The 18187-nt window shown below is 39.9% G+C and overlaps 1 protein-coding gene and 1 pseudogene across 4 annotated transcripts in view; both read left to right on the forward strand.

Moving 5' to 3' along the window:
* The window catches only part of LDLRAD4 (low density lipoprotein receptor class A domain containing 4), a 417333-nt gene that overhangs the window by 97532 nt on the left and 301614 nt on the right, over positions 1-18187 (forward strand). The gene's annotated exons all lie outside the window — the stretch shown is intronic.
* The window catches only part of LOC148107473 (large ribosomal subunit protein eL31 pseudogene), a 28898-nt pseudogene continuing 10711 nt past the window's right edge, over positions 1-18187 (forward strand).

Genomic DNA, 18187 nt, shown 5'->3' on the forward strand with positions numbered 1-18187 from the left:
TTTTTTTTTTTTTGGTCTTTTCCTAATTGTAAGGACTTTGAGGACAGTGATGGTTTCTGCCTGTTTCTGCCTTTGCTTAAACCAACGCTGTACAGGGGTGGGCTGATCTCTCCTCCTCTGAGTGATATTTAAATGCTAGGGTTGAGGAAAATCATTTCTTACTGCAGGGTTTTTTTTAAAATTTATTTAATTAATTAATTAATTAATTATTTTGCTTTGGAAGTCAGAAATGGAGGGAAGCAAGAGAAATCATTATTATTTTATTGTGAATTAGGTGCATCCAAAAAATATCTTTCCACTGCTCTCAGCCCATCCTTCTAATATCCCCTGAAGAAATTTAGCACAAAGTCAATGTTTAAATGTCTATTTTGAAATTGTCAGTATCAGGTGAAGAAGCAACATCTTCAGGTCATCCCAGTAATGGATTTGGGAATCAGTGGGGCTCAAGGGGAAATATCTTGGTCCAATTTATTGGGGTTTTGGCATACTTCCTAACAGACTGGGATTTCTTAGTCACTGAGTAGTAGATTGGAAAGGATGCTTTAAAAGAAACTCTTTTTAAATTTTTTAAAAATTCCAGTATGATTAACATACAGTGTTATATTAGTTTTAGTTGTACAATGTAGTGATTCAACAATTCTGTATATTACTCAGTGCTTATCAAGATAAGTGTACTCTTAGTCCCCTTCACCTATTTCATCCATCCCCTCACACACCCCCTCTCTAGTACCTACCAGTTTGTTCTCTGTATTTAAGAATCTGGGTTTTTGTTTTGTTTGTTTGTTTGTTTTTTTGTTTGTTTGTAAAAGAGACAATGTTTGACACAAGAATATTTTATGAATTAGAGGTAGCAAAGGGCTCTGGAAAAATGGTAGTTGTTTTTATATTGTTAAACCATGTCGGATCATTTATTTTAGAAGTGTTCTCTTAATTTTAACAATTTTTGTGATGTGGCTGTTACTCTTGTAGTAAAATGTGTGTATAAGGAATAAAAATGACTTAGGTTTATTTTAAATATTAACATTAGAAGCCGCCTTTTGTTGAAAAAGTATTATCACCTAGAATTAAACAGTAGTCGCCATTGGCCTAGTGCATGTGAGAGCTGCTCTAGTGGTGGTTAAGCATGGTAGATGAGTGCTACATGTTTTGCAGGGGACCATGAAACCAGTTGTTTAACTTCCTGTCAGAAGGTTGACCTATGTACCTAATCAATAGACCCTTGGAGCGCCTGGGTGGCTCAGTCAGTTAAGTGTCAGACTCTTGATTTTGGCTCAGGTCACGATCTCAGGGTTGTGATCTCAGGGTCATGGGATCGAGCCCCCAGTAGGGCTAAGTGCTCAGCAGCGAGTCTGCTTGAGAATCTCTCTCTCTCCCTCATTCTCTGCCCTTCTTCCTCGTACACACATGCTCTCTTTCTCAAATAAATACATATATCTAAAAAAAAAGTAGACCCTCTTCTAGGTGGTGTGCATAGGCTGACTTTGTGTAAACCAGGAGAGCTGCTCCCTCTCCCACGTGTGCTCAGAAGGTCTCAGGTCATTGGTTTAGAGGAAGAAAGCCCTACTTCTTTTCTCTCGGGTAGTTCCATAGGCCATAGGAGTTCTTCATGAGGCATCAAGCCTTCAGAACACCAGATTGCAGGCTCCCCAGGTCCCATATATGATGTGTAATGCTGGCCTTGTGGCCAGGTGTGTGCCCTAGCATGTATAGCACAGTGGGTTCACTAACGGGAAATAGCAGTCAGGAATAATGTACCATTGGGTTGTGTGCCCTGAAGTCCATAGGGGAAGAAGGAGCCTTGCTCGAAGGGTTGTAAACCAGGCAAGTCCCCCCACCCTAACATTTCATACACGTGAACTAGGCCACCTCCATCCATGAAGTTCTTCTTAGAAAGCCGTGGGTAACATATAGATAACTGACCACTTGAGCAACCCTGCTTTTTCCTTCCTGTTCTTTAATTCCTACTCTTACGTCTTAAATTTGCCAATAAAGAGTGAACCCATGAAATCATAAGCTACCCCACTCCCAGACCCTAATAAAGGCAGAGCTCCAGGTCTTTAGTTCCCCCCTTTCTTTCTACCTCTGACTTTGCTGTGTGGCCCTCAGGCCTGCCATGTACCCTCCAGGACCTTTGAGTAATAGATCTTATTCCTCAAAGTTCCCTGATTGTTTTTTTGCTTAGGTGCATTTTGCAGTCATAATCAGAACCATAAGGCCCTGTCAGCTTGCCACAAGTAGTATGACCCAGGTGAGTGCCTCAGGCATTCCTAGCCAACAGCAACTCTTTTAAGGTTCCTGCACTCAATTCCAAACTGGGTGTGTGTGTGTGTGTGTGTGTGTGTGTGTGTGTGTGTGTGTGTACAGTCACCATCAGTAGAGTGTCCAAATATTCAATTCAATTTTGACGCTACCCAGAGATAGCATCAGATTCCACAGGCTAAGGATTCAGTCCTACAAGACCGCTGCCCCAACCCCCTTCAGATGTCAGTTGCAAGCCCCAGGCTGTTTGTTACCTATGCTTCTGACCAGCTGGCTACAGACTGGAAGATCCAAGGACCTCCTCCTTAGGGTCAAATAATTTGCTAGAGTGACTTATAGAAGGAACCCAGGGAAACACTTCTGTTGACCAGTTTACTAAAGGATATAGTAAAGGATACAATCAGTAGCCAGAAGAAGAGACACATAAGGGCAAGGTCGCAAGCAAAAGGAGTCTCTGTCCTCATGGACCTTGATCCTGGCTCGGTGGCATATGGAAGCATTCTGGTTCCCCATCCATGGAAGTGCTCTGAAGAAAGAACTAAAAAATTTGTCCTCTTGGGTTTTTATGGAAGCTTCATTACATAGTCATGATTAACTAAGTCATTGGCCATTGGCTGATTCAACCTTCAGCCCCTCTTCTTCCTTGGAGGTCATGGGGGGTGGGCACTGAAAGTTTCCACCCTGTGATTACACTGTTGGTTTTCCTAGCAACCAGCCCCTGCCCTTGGGTGGGTTTCAGAAGTCCTTTATTAATAGTAAGACACCCTTTTCACCGTCATGGTTCTGAAGCATTTTCAGGAACTATGGATGAAGACCAAATATATCTGAGAAATGCATTTTGGTTATCTGAATGACCAAACATATATTTCTTATAAGTCATTGTATTGCATAACAGAGCTGGTCTTTTCTCCCCTGAAAGTGAAGGCCTGCTTATTGACAGTTCACAGATGAGACTTGAAAAGGGGAGGAAGGGTCTCAAAGCTTGGAATATAAACATTGGATGGTGCTTGACATGGGTTGAGAGTATGGGCAGATTTGTGCGGGTAGGTAGGTGGAGTTGAGTCTTATGTTTAGGTCTGATTATGTGGTGTAGTGACTGGGAATATGGAGCATGTAGGCCAAGAAGGAAGACTCATAAGATGAAATGGGTTGGACCAGATGTAAGTTAAGTTGGATATATGTAGAGGTGAACCCAGCAGTGAGAGTTGGCAAATCCAGGTTTGTCAAACCCCAGGAAATGTTCAGAGTTGCAATCAGAGCAGGGCCTTATAAATTCTGATGGATAGTTGCAATAATTGGATGCTGCTTATCTGGACTTTTAAATCAGTGGCTATTTAGCTATGTACCTTTAAGGGCTTTTAGAGTAGCTTCAAAAAGAAGAGAGATTTCTGGATAGGACAGAGCTAGTTCCAAAGATGAAAGCCAGTAGTTCATTTCTGCTTTTAGGGAAAGTGGAGTAGCTTATAGGTCAACTTCATCACAAAGCTATCTAGAAAAGCTGGCAAAAGAGGTGGCCAGTACTTGTGGGACTAGGGTACTGAAGAGAAGGGAAATATACTGATCAAGCCAACATTCTGTGATGCTTTTCTCCTTGAGGTATTTGCTGGTTTTTAAGGGCTCTGGAAATTGAAAGGCAAAGAAATCAAACCAAAGTGGTTTCTAAGAAGCTGGGACTATTAATGGAGCTGTTGGCAGTCTTATGTGGAGACAAAATTTGGAGTGGAAGCTATGAAGACTGTGCAGACTTAAGAGGTTAGGATCTTGGAGAGAAGGGAAGAATGTTAAGATGAGCCCAGTAATCTGCACTGCTGTTCTCTTCAAGGCATTTGCAGATGTGTCAACAGCTCAGACGCTAAGAAGTGAAGAGAAAGCTGTTCTTTTTTTTTTTTTTTTTTAAGATTTTATTTCTTTGAGAGGGAGAGAGAGAGAGAGAGCAAGTGAGAGCACAAGAGCACAGGGAGGGAAAAGCAGACTCTCCGCTGAGCAGGGAGCCCATTGTGGGGCTCCATCCCAGGACACTGGGATCATGACCTGAGCTGAAGACAGCTGCTTAACCTACTGAGCCACCCAGGAGCCCCTAGAGAAAACTATTCTTAAAGGCTGGGAGGCTAAGCAGGCAGTGTCAGGGATCTGGGGAAACAAAATTTAGAGTTTAGGACTTGCCAAAGAAAAGGAGACCTGGTAAACACCCTAGATTTCCTGCTTGGGCCTGGCCTCACCCAGGAATAAGAGTAAATTTGAAATATGGCATCCTTCACAAAAGACTGAAATGTTGGTTTGAACCAGTTTAACTCAGAGTGGATTACAGTGATCTGTCCCTATTTTAACTTCCTGACAGAAAGCAAAAATAAATCCTCTCTGAAGAATAACATCAGCCAGAATCTCGGATTGTCTTGTTAGTTTTTGATATGCAATGTCTGGCATTCAATGAAAAATCAACAGGCATGCTAGGAAATGGAGATAAATGATTAAAAGAAAAAAAAATTAAAAATTAATGATGAAAACAGCAACAGGTGATCCAGCTATTAAAATAATTAGATATGGATTTTAAAAGAGCTCTCATTAATATGTTCAAGAAAGTAGTTGAGAATGTCACAAATAAAATGGAATGTATAAAAAAGGGACCCAAATGGAAGTGCTGGAAATGAAAGATACAGTAAATAAATTGAATTAAATAGATAAATTTGATAGCAGATTGGACATAGGAGATTAGTGAACTCTGCAGTATTGGCCAATAGAAAATATCCAGACTGAAGCATAGAGAGAAAAAAGAGTAGAAAAGTAGAAGAGCATAAGAACCATATGAGATACGGTAAAATGACCCAGGATGTGTGTAAGTAAAGGGAAATGATGAGAGAAGAGAGATTGGGTCAGAAGCAATGTTTGAGGGGCGCCTGGGTGGCACAGTCATTAAGCGTCTGCCTTCGGCTCAGGGTGTGATCCTGGTGTTCCGGGATCGAGCCCCACATCAGGCTCCTCCTCTGGGAACCTGCTTCTTCCTCTCCCACTCCCCCTGCTTGTGTTCCCTCTCTCGCTGGCTATCTGTCTCTGTCAAATAAGTAAATAAAATCTTTAAAAAAAAAAAAAAAAGAAGCAATGTTTGAAATGACACTGGCTGAGAATTAATCCCATATTGTATGAAGAGATTAAGTCAGAGATTCAAGAAACTCTACAAACTCCAAACATGATAAATACAAAGAAAACCACATCTGATATCGTAATAAAACCAAAACACAGAGAGAAAGTGTTAAAAATCAGCCAGAGGATTCTCCAACCAGGGCCCAGCAGAATGGCTCCTGCAAAGAAGGGTAGTGAGAAGAAGGGCCATTCTGCCATCAACAACATAGTGACCAGAGACTGCACCATTGACATTCACAAGTGTATCCGTGGAGTGGGTTTCAAGAAGTGTGCCCCTTGGGCACTCAGAGAGATGTGGAAATTTGCCATGAAGGATATGGGAACTCAAGATGTGTACGTTGACATCAGGCTTAACAAAGCTGTCTGGGCCAAAGGAATAAGGAATGTTCCATACTGTATCTGTCTGCAATTGTCCAGAAAACGTAACAAAGGATGAAGATTCACCAAACAAACTCTATTCGTTGGTTACCTGTGTACCTGTCACCACTTTCAAAAATGTACAGATAGTTAATGTGGATGAGAACGAACTGCTGATTATCAAATAAAGGTATAGAACTGCCATAGGGGAAAAACATACATTATCTTAAAAGGGCTACTATAAGACTGGGAGCAGGCTTTTCCACCAAAATAATTGAAATGAGAAGACAATGAAATGATCTTTAAAGTGATGAAGAAAGTAACTGTCAATCTAATTCACTTCCCAGTGAAAATATCTTTCAAAAATGAAGGCAACCAAACAACATTTTCAGAAAAAAGCAGAGAGAATTTGTCACCAGAAGACCCATAGTAAAAGAAATATTAAAGAGAATTCTTTTAGACAGAAGGAAACATGATTCCAAATGGAAGCATGGAAATATAGGAAGAAATGAAGAGTAACAAAAACAATAACTATGTAGATAATTCTACATGAATATTGACTGTAAAGCATCAACAACAAAATAATATCTTGTACATACCTTAATTAAAAAAATACTTCATTGGGGCCCTTGGGTGGCTCAGTTGGTTAAGCATCTGCCTTTGGCTTGGGTCATGGTCCTAGTGTCTTGGAATCGAGCTCCACATCAGGCTCCCTGCTCAGTGGGGAGCCTGCTTCTCCCTCTCCCTCTGCTGCTCCCCCTGCTTGTTGCTCTTCTCTATCTGTCAAATAAATAAATAAAATCTTAAAAAAAATATTTCGTTGGTAAAAAATGCTAACCATCATGTGAGCTTTTACTGAGTTGAATCTTTTTGCTGGTTGAGGGTCCTACCTCGATATTGATGGCTGCTGACTGATCAGGGTGGTGGTTGCTGAAAGTTGGGGTGGCTGTGGCAATTTCTTAAAATAAGACAGCAATGAAGGTTGACTCACCAGTTGACTCTTCCTTTCACGAATGATTTCTCTGAGGCATGTAATCCTGTTGATAGAATTTTACCCACAGTAGAACTTCTTTAAAAATTAGAGTCAGTCTCCCAAACCTCACTGCTGCTTTATCAACTAAGTTTATGTAAAATTCTAAATCCTTTGTTGTCATTTCAACAGTCCTCACAGTATCTTCACCAGGAGCAGCTTTCATCTCAAAAAACCACTTTCTTTGCTCATCCATAAGAAGCAACTCCTCATCCACTCAAGTTTTATGAGATTGCAGCAATTTAGTCACATCTTCAAGCTACACTTCTAATTCTAGTTCTCCTGTTATTTCTATCATGTCTGTAGTTACTTCCTGCACTGAAGTCTTGAACCCCTCAAGGTCATCTGTGAGGGTTGGAATCAGCTTCTTCCAAACCCCGTATATGTTGATATTTTAACCTCTTTCCATGAATCTTGAATGTTCTTCATGTCATCTATAATGGTGAATCCTTTCCAGAAGGTTTCAGTTTACTTTGTTCAGATCCATCAGATCCATTACTATTTATGGCAGCTCTAGCCTTATGAAATGTATTTCTTAAATAATAAGACTTGAGAGTTGAAATTACTCCTTGATCCTTGAACTGCAGAATGGGTGTTATGTTAGTAGGCATGAAAACAACACTAATCTCATTGTGTATCTCCATCAGAGCTCTTGGATGACCAGGTGCATTGTATCATTCTGGCTTTGTTGTTCCATTTATAGAGCACAGAGTAGATTTGGCATAATTCTTAAGGGCCCTGGGATTTTCAGAATGACAAATGAACATTAGCTTCAACTGAAAATCACTGGCTGTATCAGTCCCTAATAGGGAAGTCAGCCCGAACTTTGAAACTTTGAAGTCAGGCATTGACTTCTCCTCTCTAGCTATCAAAGTCCAAGATAGCATCCTCTTCCAGTATAAGGGCTGCTTTGTCTACCTTGAAAATGTGTTGTTTGTGTAGCCTCCTTCGTGAATAGTCTTAACTTGATCTGCATAAATGGCTGCACTTCTACGGCAGGACTTGTGCTGCACCTTGCCCTTTTATGTTATGGAGACGGCTTCTTTCCTTAAACCTCATGAACCAACCTCTGCTTGTTTCAGACTTTTCTTCGGCAGCTTTGTCACCGCTCTCCGCCTTCACAGAACTGAAGAGACTTAGGGCCTTGCTCTGGTTTAGGCTTTGGCTTAAGGGAATGTTGTGGCTGATTTAATCTATCCAGATCCTTAAAGCTTTCTCCATACCAGCAATATGGCTGTTTTGCTTTCTTGTTATCTGTGTGCTCACTGGAGTTGCACTTTTAATTTCCTTCAAGAACTTTTCCTTTGTCTTCACGACTTGGCGAAGTGTTTTGTGCAGGAGGCCTTGTTTTTGGCCTATCTTGGCTTTTGACCTGCCTTCCTCACTAAGTCAGATCATTTTCAGCTTTTGATTTGCAGTGAGACGTGTGCAACTTTTCCTTCCTCTTGAATACATAGAGGCCTTTGTAGGCTTATTGATTGGCCTAGATTCAATATTGTTGTGTCCCAGGAAATAGGGAGGCCCAAAGAGGGGGAGAGAATGGGGGAACAGTCAGCCGGCAGAGCAGTAAGAGCACACACTTATTAAGTTCTCGGTCTTACACAGGTATGGTTCGTGGTGCTCCAAAACAATTAAAATAGCAACATCAAAGATCATGGATCGCAGGTCATTGTAACAAATGTAATAATGGTGACAAAGCTTGAAGTATTGTGAGAATTACCAAAACGTGACAGAGAGAAATGAAATGAGCAAATGCTGTTGGAAAAAATGAGCAAATGCACCAATGGACTTGCTGGATCTAGGGTTGCCACAAACTTTCGATTTGCAAGAATTGCAGAGCACAGTAAAACGAGGTATATCTCTAAATTAAGAGTGTATGTCGTAATCTCTAAATCATCGTTAAAATAATAATGTGTAACTAATGGGGTAATGGAAGGGAAATGGATGACAAGTAATTGAGGGATCGAAAAGAAAGAAAGGAGAGAGAAACAACAGGTGGGACAAACAGGAAGATAGCAACATGGTCAGTTTCTACTTAAATATATTATCACGTGAAATGCAATTGGATTAGATACTTCATTTACCCGACAGTGATTCTTGATCTGAATATTTAAAAAATGGTTGCTTACAGTATATGCACCTTAAATAAAGGGGTACAGAAAGGTTGAAAGTAAAAGGATGGAAAAAGACCATGCTAACAAACCAACCAAGACAAAGTTGGTGTACCTCTACACAATATTAGGTGAAGTGGGCTTAGGCAAGGAGCATCACTAAAGATAGAGACATTTCATAACGATAAAAGGTCAGTTCCTAAGGAAGAAAATTTATTATGAAGGCAGGTATCCTCAAGGATACCCAAAGATCTTAGGGATTATTTTAGCCAGTAGAGACTCCCAACTTCTTCAACCCCCAAGCATAGTATATACATTCCCAAGAGCAACTTGCATGGAAGGTGCTTGCCTGCTCAGCTACTGAGAGTTTTTAAAAACACATTTACCCATTTGTTTTAGAGAGAGAGAGAGAGACAGAGGGAGAAAGAGAGAGAGCAAGGAAGGGGAGGGGCAGAGAGAGAGGGAGAGAAGCAGACTCCCCGCTGAGCATGGAGCCCGATGTGGGGTTTGATCCCATGACCCCGAGACCATGACCTGAGCTGAAATCAAAAGAATCAGCACCCTACAGACTGAGCCACCCAGGTACCCTGTCAAGACTTTTTTTTAAGTAGAGTGTTTCTCATTTGTCTGAATTCATTTTGGTGGATTTACAAATAGTATTTCTTCACTAGGAGGCATCCGTCATTTTAAAAAATTAACATTTGAGTGGCGCCTATGTGGCTTAGGTCATGATCTCATGGGTTGTGGGGTTGAGCCCCTCATCTGGCTCCACACTCAGTGGGGAGTCTGCTTGAACGTTCTCACCCTCTGCCCCTCTCCCCACTCATGTGTACTCTCTCTCTCTCTCTCAGTCTCTCACATAAATAAATAAATCCTTATAAAAATAAAAAGTTAACAGTTGAAATTGGTTATCCTCCATCTTTTTTGTCAATTCACAACAATCAGGGATTGGTTGAGTCACTGGCAGTACACCTGTGTATTTTGCGTGGTGTTGCTAGAAGATCTTACAGTATTGTTGAATTGTAGTCTTTGAACATGGAACTTATTAAAGAAAGCAAGTAACAAAACAATATGTACACTATGCTTCCACTTCACTTAAAAATTGTATGTTTATATTCATATAGAAAAATGTCTAGAATATAACAAAATAGAAATAATGTTTCTGTCTGAATGAAAAGTTTATGGGTGATTTTATTTTGTTTATCTGTACTTTTGTATTTTCTCCAATGAACACTGTTCTTCATTGTATGACACCAGCTATTTCTACCAGGAGAATCTATGCTTTCTTTTAGTTTTTATTAAACATACACAGTTGAATTTCACATTGTCTTAAGTACTTTTCTCTTAGTGTCATTTGGAATAGACTTTTCTGTGTTCCATATACTGGTTATCTGCTGTTTTGAATGATTTGGCCCATTTGTACAACGTACTTGTCCTTTTAGCTTGTCTGTTACTAAGGTGATTATTCGTTTAGTGTGCCATTATTAGGAGTGTTCTGTGACACAGGAGTTGGGCTCCTGAGAGGTGAGGCCATGCCCTTACCTGTAGCCCCCACTTTACAGCACTGCATGCTGCTTCCCCTTCTGATTGTGGTCATCTCTGTTCTCTTGGCATGGAGCTTAAATTAATGGCGGATCTTAAGTGTGTCTTCAGAAATTAGAATCGATGCCCATCAGTAGGCTAACATTTCTTGCTTTTTCTTCTTCGTGTGAATTTAAAGTGGCACTGTATGACGGTGAGAGCTTTAACGCTGCAGTCGGTCTGTAGCTGTGGCAAAAACAGAAGAGGGCACTCCAGTGACTGAAATTTTGGTAACCGTGAATGAAGTGACATCTAACTGTGTGCATTTTAGGACATTGATTGACTTCTGGCTCTAAAGCTGGTAAGATTTAATGCTCAGGTCAAGAGGCATTACTCCGGGTCACTATGTTGAATTATAAAGGAATTCTTGACCTATACTTCCAAATGTAAGATGGGGTGAAAACCAAAATCAACCCAAATTGGCTGATTCATATACCATTAAAACATTTTTGTTTTGACTTGGGAACAGTGGTTGCCTGCATCGCTGCAGAACCTTAAGTTACTTCTTATGGTATCCTGAGGTACCAACTCTCTGAGGAGATAATGAACTTTATTGCATATTGCATTAGAAATTCTTTAGTAGCTTGCATTTTCAAGTCTCTTAGCTGCATTTCTAAGTCTGCCCATCCTGCTTTCAAGTTTGTATTAATCTAAGTAGGCAGAATGTGCTACAAAGTTTTGTGTTAACATAATCCAGTTGCCTCTTTTTTTTTTTTTTTAACTTTTATGCTATGTCTAACCTAGAGGGAACCTTTTTTTTTTTTTAAGATTTTATTTATTTATTCGACAGAAATAGAGACAGCCAGCGAGAGAGGGAACACAAGCAGGGGGAGTGGGAGAGGAAGAAGCAGGCTCATAGCGGAGGAGCCTGATGTGGGGCTCGATCCCTTAACACCAGAATCACGCCCTGAGCCGAAGGCAGACGCTTAACCGCTGTGCCACCCAGGCGCCCCTAGAGGGAACCTTTTAAACTAAAACATTTAAAATGCATCCTCTGGCTTAGGGAAGAGACCATTTTTTGTTTTTTATTTTATTTCTTAAATACCTTGTTTGAAGTTGTTGCTTTCCTCCCAGGATTGCAGCACACACAGTACTCCTGAGTCTCTTGGTACAATTAGTTTCCTTTGGTTGAACAAATTCCCTCTGATAAGGGGTTACCCTGACAGTGCTTGAACTCTTTTAGTATCAAAGAATTCACCACCTAAGTAGGGAGCATAATCCTATTTCTGGACAGCTCTAATTTTGGAAACCTTTTCTTTATATGGAGGTGAAAAATCTGTTTCTGTAGTTCTCATCTGATCAACTAGGTGACGGCTTGAGGAGTACTGCTGCCAGTTGGGAAAGCCAGGGGGAGACCAGTGTAATTCTGAGTTTGAAGATGTTTCTTGATTTCAGTATTTCCTTTGACATATTGTAAATGCCCACAGCATCAGGTGGACCATATCCAAGCGTAAAGCCCAGTATTACATAGCCCAACAGGAACAGTTTTGGGTTCTGTCCTGTATGGGATCCTTTAGGATGTGGCCCTTCTCTGTTACTGGACCTGTGAAGCCTTGCCTGCGACTGTGGATGAAATGGTTTCTAGTAAAATCAGGGAAAAGTAAATGGGAGGTGGTGAGTAAGCACAGTATTTAGTGAGCTCTGTTAGGAGAGCATAATTTGAGATATTTGATTTCGCGGCTTCTTTTCAAAGCAGTCTTTTGTCCCTTGCTCTCCCTTCATGTTTATAAAGTCAGCAAGCCAGAAGGTAGTTAATTTTCATCCGGAGCATGCTTTAGGATTCTGAGAGATGTAGCTCCCCATTTGTTATCTGGCCCAGCAGACAGGCAGTTCATTGAACGACAGGTTTATTTTCTACCCCTGTGCCTCTGAGTCTGCATGCTTAGGAACTGCTTCTCGCCACAGAAATCTGTTCGTTATTTGGTTCCCTCTTTAGCGTCCTTCTGAAAGTTACTTTTCCGTGATCTCAGATGTAGTAGCAGACATTCTCAAAACCAGTGTCTATGCACAATTTTTTTTTTAATTTTTTTTTTGAAGATTTTATTTATTTATTCTACAGAGATAGAGACAGCCAGCGAGAGAGGGAACACAGGCAGGGGGAGTGGGAGAGGAAGAAGCAGGCTCACAGCGGAGGAGCCCAATGTGGGTCTCGATCCCATAACGCTGGGATCACGCCCTGAGCCGAAGGCAGACGCCCAACCGCTCTGCCACCCAGGCACCCCTATGCACAATTTTTTAAAAGTTGTAGTTTGGCTTTTAGTGGCTATTTAATTATTCTCTTATGTACTCTATTAAACTCCCTCAAATTTTAAGTCGTTGTTTATAGCTCTGAATTAGTTTCTTTGTGTCTTCTGTTTTCTAGTCTTTTCATACAGTTTTATAGCTGTCAGTTTGGATAATTACAGTAGTGACTTTTCTTCCAAAAATAATGTATTAAGAATAAACACATCTTAACATCTTCATTTGTGAAGAAGGCAGTAAAAGGCAATATAGTTATATTTAGAATTTAAAAAAAAAACTATGCTTGTTCCCTTTAGTTAACACATAAAATATTAATTCACAGCATAGAAACCTTAATCCTAAGTAGAAAATCAAGTGATCCAGTCAGCTTTTGTGTTGTATTGCCACACACTTACATAATTTGACAATTACTGTGTGTGAAAAATTGTATTTTCTTTCTTGATTTCTTCTTCTTCTTTTTTTTAATAAAAGGAATTTACTGCAAATATGCTTTTGAAATGGCTGTCTCTTCTTTTTGTATTTTTGTGTTCAACTTTATACCTTCCAGATTTTGGATAATGTAGATTTGTGTCACGTAAAGACTTCGACTCAAAGTTTTCCTTTTCTTCACAGACAGTTATGAAACCAGCAGCAGCAGGTCTGGATTTCTACTTTTGTGAAGCTTGGTTAGCGGGGGAAGCAGTTGGGAACAGGAGTCTACTTAGGAAGAGAGCTGCTTTCTTTCAGACTCCTCAGAAGATAGTTTGTTCTTTAGAAAATGTTCTTTTAAGAAATATACCTCTGTGTATTTTTATTTTTCTGACTGCATGTTCTTTGTGTGTTTGCTTTCATCAAGGATGTTCCTTTTTTATCGTAAGCTCCTAGAAGTGAAAACTTGTGCCGTGTAAAATGGCAGGACTAGCAATTAGGAGAGGGAACACAAGCAGGGGGAGTGGGAGAGGAAGAAGCAGGCTCCCAGCGGAGGAGCCCGATGTGGGGCTCGATCCCAGAACGCCGGGATCACGCCCTGAGCCGAAGGCAGACGCTTAACGACTGCGCTACCCAGGCGCCCCAGGAATGGATATTTTTAAATGGCAATTTAATGCAAGGATGCAAGGACTGTATAGCTAGATCATTTCTGTGTCCTAAGCAGGAAACAGAGTAAATATGTTGGTGCTCTTTGCTTTCCCCCCTCCCCCCACAAATCATGTATCACAGGGCCTGGGCTAGAGTCAGGCACCAACTTAAGGAGGTACCAAAAATTTATTATCTGTAATAAGAATACTTTGAAAAATCAAAATTATGACCAAAGTCCATGATGAACAAAATATTTAAATTTTAAATAAACACAGTATCAGTAGTGTTGGTGTCCGTTTGCTTCAGGCAAAAATATGCCTTACTACTGAAACACCTGCTTTGTTGTACCAGTTTTGTTAAGTTACCCTCATCTCAGTTTTTCGTGTTGGTTTTGTTGTGGATGATTTGTATACGCAGTTTCAAGGGTCTGAATTTTATGCCTTTCCTTATATTTAGCTTGGAGAAATAAAAAATAGTGAGGTGCTTTTACCACTTGAGCTTTCTAGGGGTGTTTAAGTAAATTTCATGAAAATATCTTAATATATCACCACAAGCAGAAACTTCTGGTAATGTATTATACTATTATAAATTGTAGCATTTATACTTTGATGGATATACCGAGATGAATACTTGATTCTGTTTTAGTTGTATGATTGGAATTCTTTCTTGATTGTGTATCAAGAAAAAAGAGGAGTCCGTTTCTGATAAGATGTAATTATTCAGCACACGGGATCAGATTTCTTGGGAGTGATGTTAAACGTATATAGGGCATAAGGGTTTCCGGTGGCGATGTTGGAATGTTTTATTAACCTCTTTATTTTTAAAAAAGAGTTATTTATTTATTTTAGAGAGAGAGCGAGAGAGAGCGCCTGTATGAGTTGGGGGGGAGGCAGAGGGAGAGAATCTTCGAGCCAACTCCCGCTGAGTGTGGAGTCCACCACAGTCTTGATCTCACAACCCATGAGATCATGACCTGAGCTGAAACCAAGAGTTGGATTCTTAATCAACTGAGCCACCAGTTGCCCTTATTAACCTCTTTATATTGATGTTGTTCCTTAGTGACTATTTGTAATAAACAAGGAAAGAATTAAGGTCAGGTAATGATGTAATCTTCTAAAAGTTGCCAGAGTTAGCACACCAAATTTTGAGAAAGAACTGTATGCCTTTGGTTTCATTAACCACATTGGGCACAGGGTATTTTTGAGGGAGCAAGGTTCAGAAATGACTTACTTAATATTTATCGAACACCTACTACATATAAAGAACAGTGACAGAAATGGGGAAGAGGAAGAAGGAACAGACTTGTGTGTTTATTATTATTATTTTTTTAAGACTTTATTTATTTATTGGACAGAGAGAGACACAGCAAGAGAGGGAACACCAGCAAGGGGGAGTGGGAGAGGGAGAAGCAGGCTTCCTGCTGAGCAGGGAGCCAGACGCGGGGCTCCATCCCAGGACCCTGGGATCATGACCTGAGCCAAAGGCAGACGCTTAATGACTGAGCCACCCAGGCGCCCCAGACTTGTGGGTTTAGATGGTGGCTTCAGTTCTGAATATTTTGATTTTGAGGAATAGGCAGGACATCCAGGTGGATGTGTCTTTCTAGGCCACTGGAAAGGCTGGCATGGAACACAGCCAAAGGTCACTAACCTTGAGTCCCTGTCATGCAAAGTGAGATTTGAAATCACAGGTATGGATATCTGTGGGAGGTCAGTGGCAGAGCAAAGAGGACTGAGAGAAGACTGAGATGGCAGATCTGGAGAGTGGGGTAAGCCCATGAAATGCTCTAGTCAAAATTCCACCCAACCCACCTCAACCCAGTGGAAACCCAGACCCCGAACCAATAACCAGGACAAACTCCTCCCCTCATCATGCTGGCCAGTTTGTCCTTCTGTTTGTAGTTCACCTTCATTAATGGGACGTTTAGCGCTGTCTTCATTTCCTCATGTCCTCTTCATTTTTTAGTTGCTTGCAATTTAGCGTTGTCCTCTGCATTTCATTGAAATTGTTTTCATGGTGACCTTCATGTTGGCAAATCATGCTGTGTCCTTTTAAGGCCTGTTCTACTGGACTTCTCTGTTGCATTCAGCTTTGCTGAGTTCTCAGTCATCTTGAAACTTCCATGTGGTTTGGAGCAAACCTCAATATCCTCATTTGTAAAATGGGTATAACACTACATTCCTCAAGAGGTTATATGTGGTTAAGTGAGACAACATATTAAAATGCTTATCATACATAGCAAGTGCTTCAATAATAATAATAATAATACAGTAAACTGTATTCTTATCATTATTGTCATCATTACTGTCATTAATAAACTACTTCTTTAATAACTTATTCTCCCTTTATTAGGGATCCTTTCTACCTTAAAGGTAGTATCTTGTTGTGGGCCCATTGCTTTTCTCTTTGACTCTTGTCTGTGGGCTGATGACTCCAATGTAAATCTTCATCTCCCTGAATTTCTGATTGGTTATCTTGTTGTCTTCTAAATAAAAGATGCTGTAAATATGCTGACAGTAACAATAATGATGGTGATTGAACCACTTTTCTAAACAGTTGTGAGTATTAACTCATGCATTCTCACCACAGCTGTGTGAGGTGATTGTAGCACAGAGTTTAGCCCTTAATTGATAACAAGTACTTGTGCCGGTGAAGAATAGGGTGCTGCTGAGATGAAGGAAGGAGCTTTAAGGAGTGGACTGGCAGCAGCATCACCGTGTGGGAAAATTCAAATTGGAAAAGGACTGGCTGAGAACAAGTCTTCCAAATGGGAGGAAGGGGATCATTGAAGAACAGTTTTAGGCAAGGAAGCCAAATTTCAAGGAAGTTGGAAGAGCAAGGTGGAGAGAAAGGAGATTTCCTGTTGTGCATGCATTGTTTTTTTTTTTTAATTAAAGATTTTGGTGTCAAATATATGTAGTACTAGATGGCCTAGTAGGATGAAGGAAAGTTTGTTTCTAAAGATAGGTGGACATGAGAGCATTTTAAAGAGAAGGAAGTGGCTAATGAATTATGAGAAACTGGAGGTGTTGGAAACTGGGTCTCTGAAATGGCCCAGTGACCTGAGGAACACGGGGTTGGAGAAAAAGAGGTGTTTTCCAGCTGTAGGCCTCACTGGGTTCCCACATGGGGATAGTGAGAGTCCAACATGTCATGGCCCTCTTGCTTTGCTTTTGGGCTTATCATCGCTGTGCTTTGTAGTGTTGTCCTTACCCTTTGACAGCAGGGGAACGTAACATTTATTGAGCACCTACTTTGTGTTTAGGGACTAGTTTATCTAATATCTTCACAACGCTGTGGAATATATTAACTGTATTCACTTTTAACTTTAACTTTTTGGATATGCTTTATAGTCAGGTGGCTTAAAAGCATATAAAAACACATTTATCAAATAATTTCCCTCCCGTCCTTATTCTCCATCTGTCAAGTTCTCCCACTCCTCCATACTTAACCATTTTTATTGTTTTCTTATATACATATCCTAAAGTTTTAAGCATATAAATCAAATATCAAGTATATTATTATTTACCTTTTATGCCCAAATTATAGATTCACACTGTTTTATACTTGCTTAATTTCACTTACCAGTTTATCTTGAAAATCCTCATATATCAGTTCACAGAGAGTGGCCCCATTATTTTTTAATAGCTTCATAGTATTGACTGGATATACCAGAATTCATTTACCCAATGCCATATAAATAGATAAACATCAATTTGTATCTGGTCATTTCGTATTATTACAAATGATGCTAAACTGAATAATCTTATATATACATATTTTCCTATATGTAAATGTACATTTCCAGGGTGTGCTCCCAGAGTGAAATTGCTAGGTTAAGAGTATATGCATAAAAAAAGAGTATATGCATTTTTAATTTTGAGTAGTTATTACTTTTCCATAGAGTTATACCAATTTGCATCATAATTAGCATATACTGGAGCCCTAGTCATCATTCCTACTGATTTCTAGGGGTTCTTTATGTAATAAGGGAGATTAACCTTTTTGCCATGATATAAATTACAAATTTTCTTCCAGTTTTTCATTTGTGTTTTACTTTTCTTACTTTCCCCCCTCTTCCGTGAGTAAGTTTTTGATTTCATGTCATCAGATCTGTCAATCAAATCTTTCTTTTAGAAAGCTTTAGAATCATAGGAAGGAGGGTCTTCTGAAGTTACAAAGGAATTTTCTCATGAATTCTTCTCTTAATTTAAAGGTGTTTTAGAAAAAAATTTGAATCTCTCATCCATTTGGATTTTATCCTGCTGTGGTATAAATTATTGATCCAGTTTTTTTTTTTTCCCAGATTGTTACCTAATTCTACTACCATTTATTTCACAGTCTACTTTTTTTTTTTTTAAGGATTTTATTTATTTATTCGACAGAGATAGAGACAGCCAGCGACAGAGGGAAC

The sequence above is a fragment of the Ursus americanus genome, chromosome 30, assembly GCF_024610735.1.
Source record: "Ursus americanus isolate L20-20 chromosome 30, mUrsAme1.1.p, whole genome shotgun sequence".
NCBI lineage: Eukaryota > Metazoa > Chordata > Mammalia > Carnivora > Ursidae > Ursus > Ursus americanus.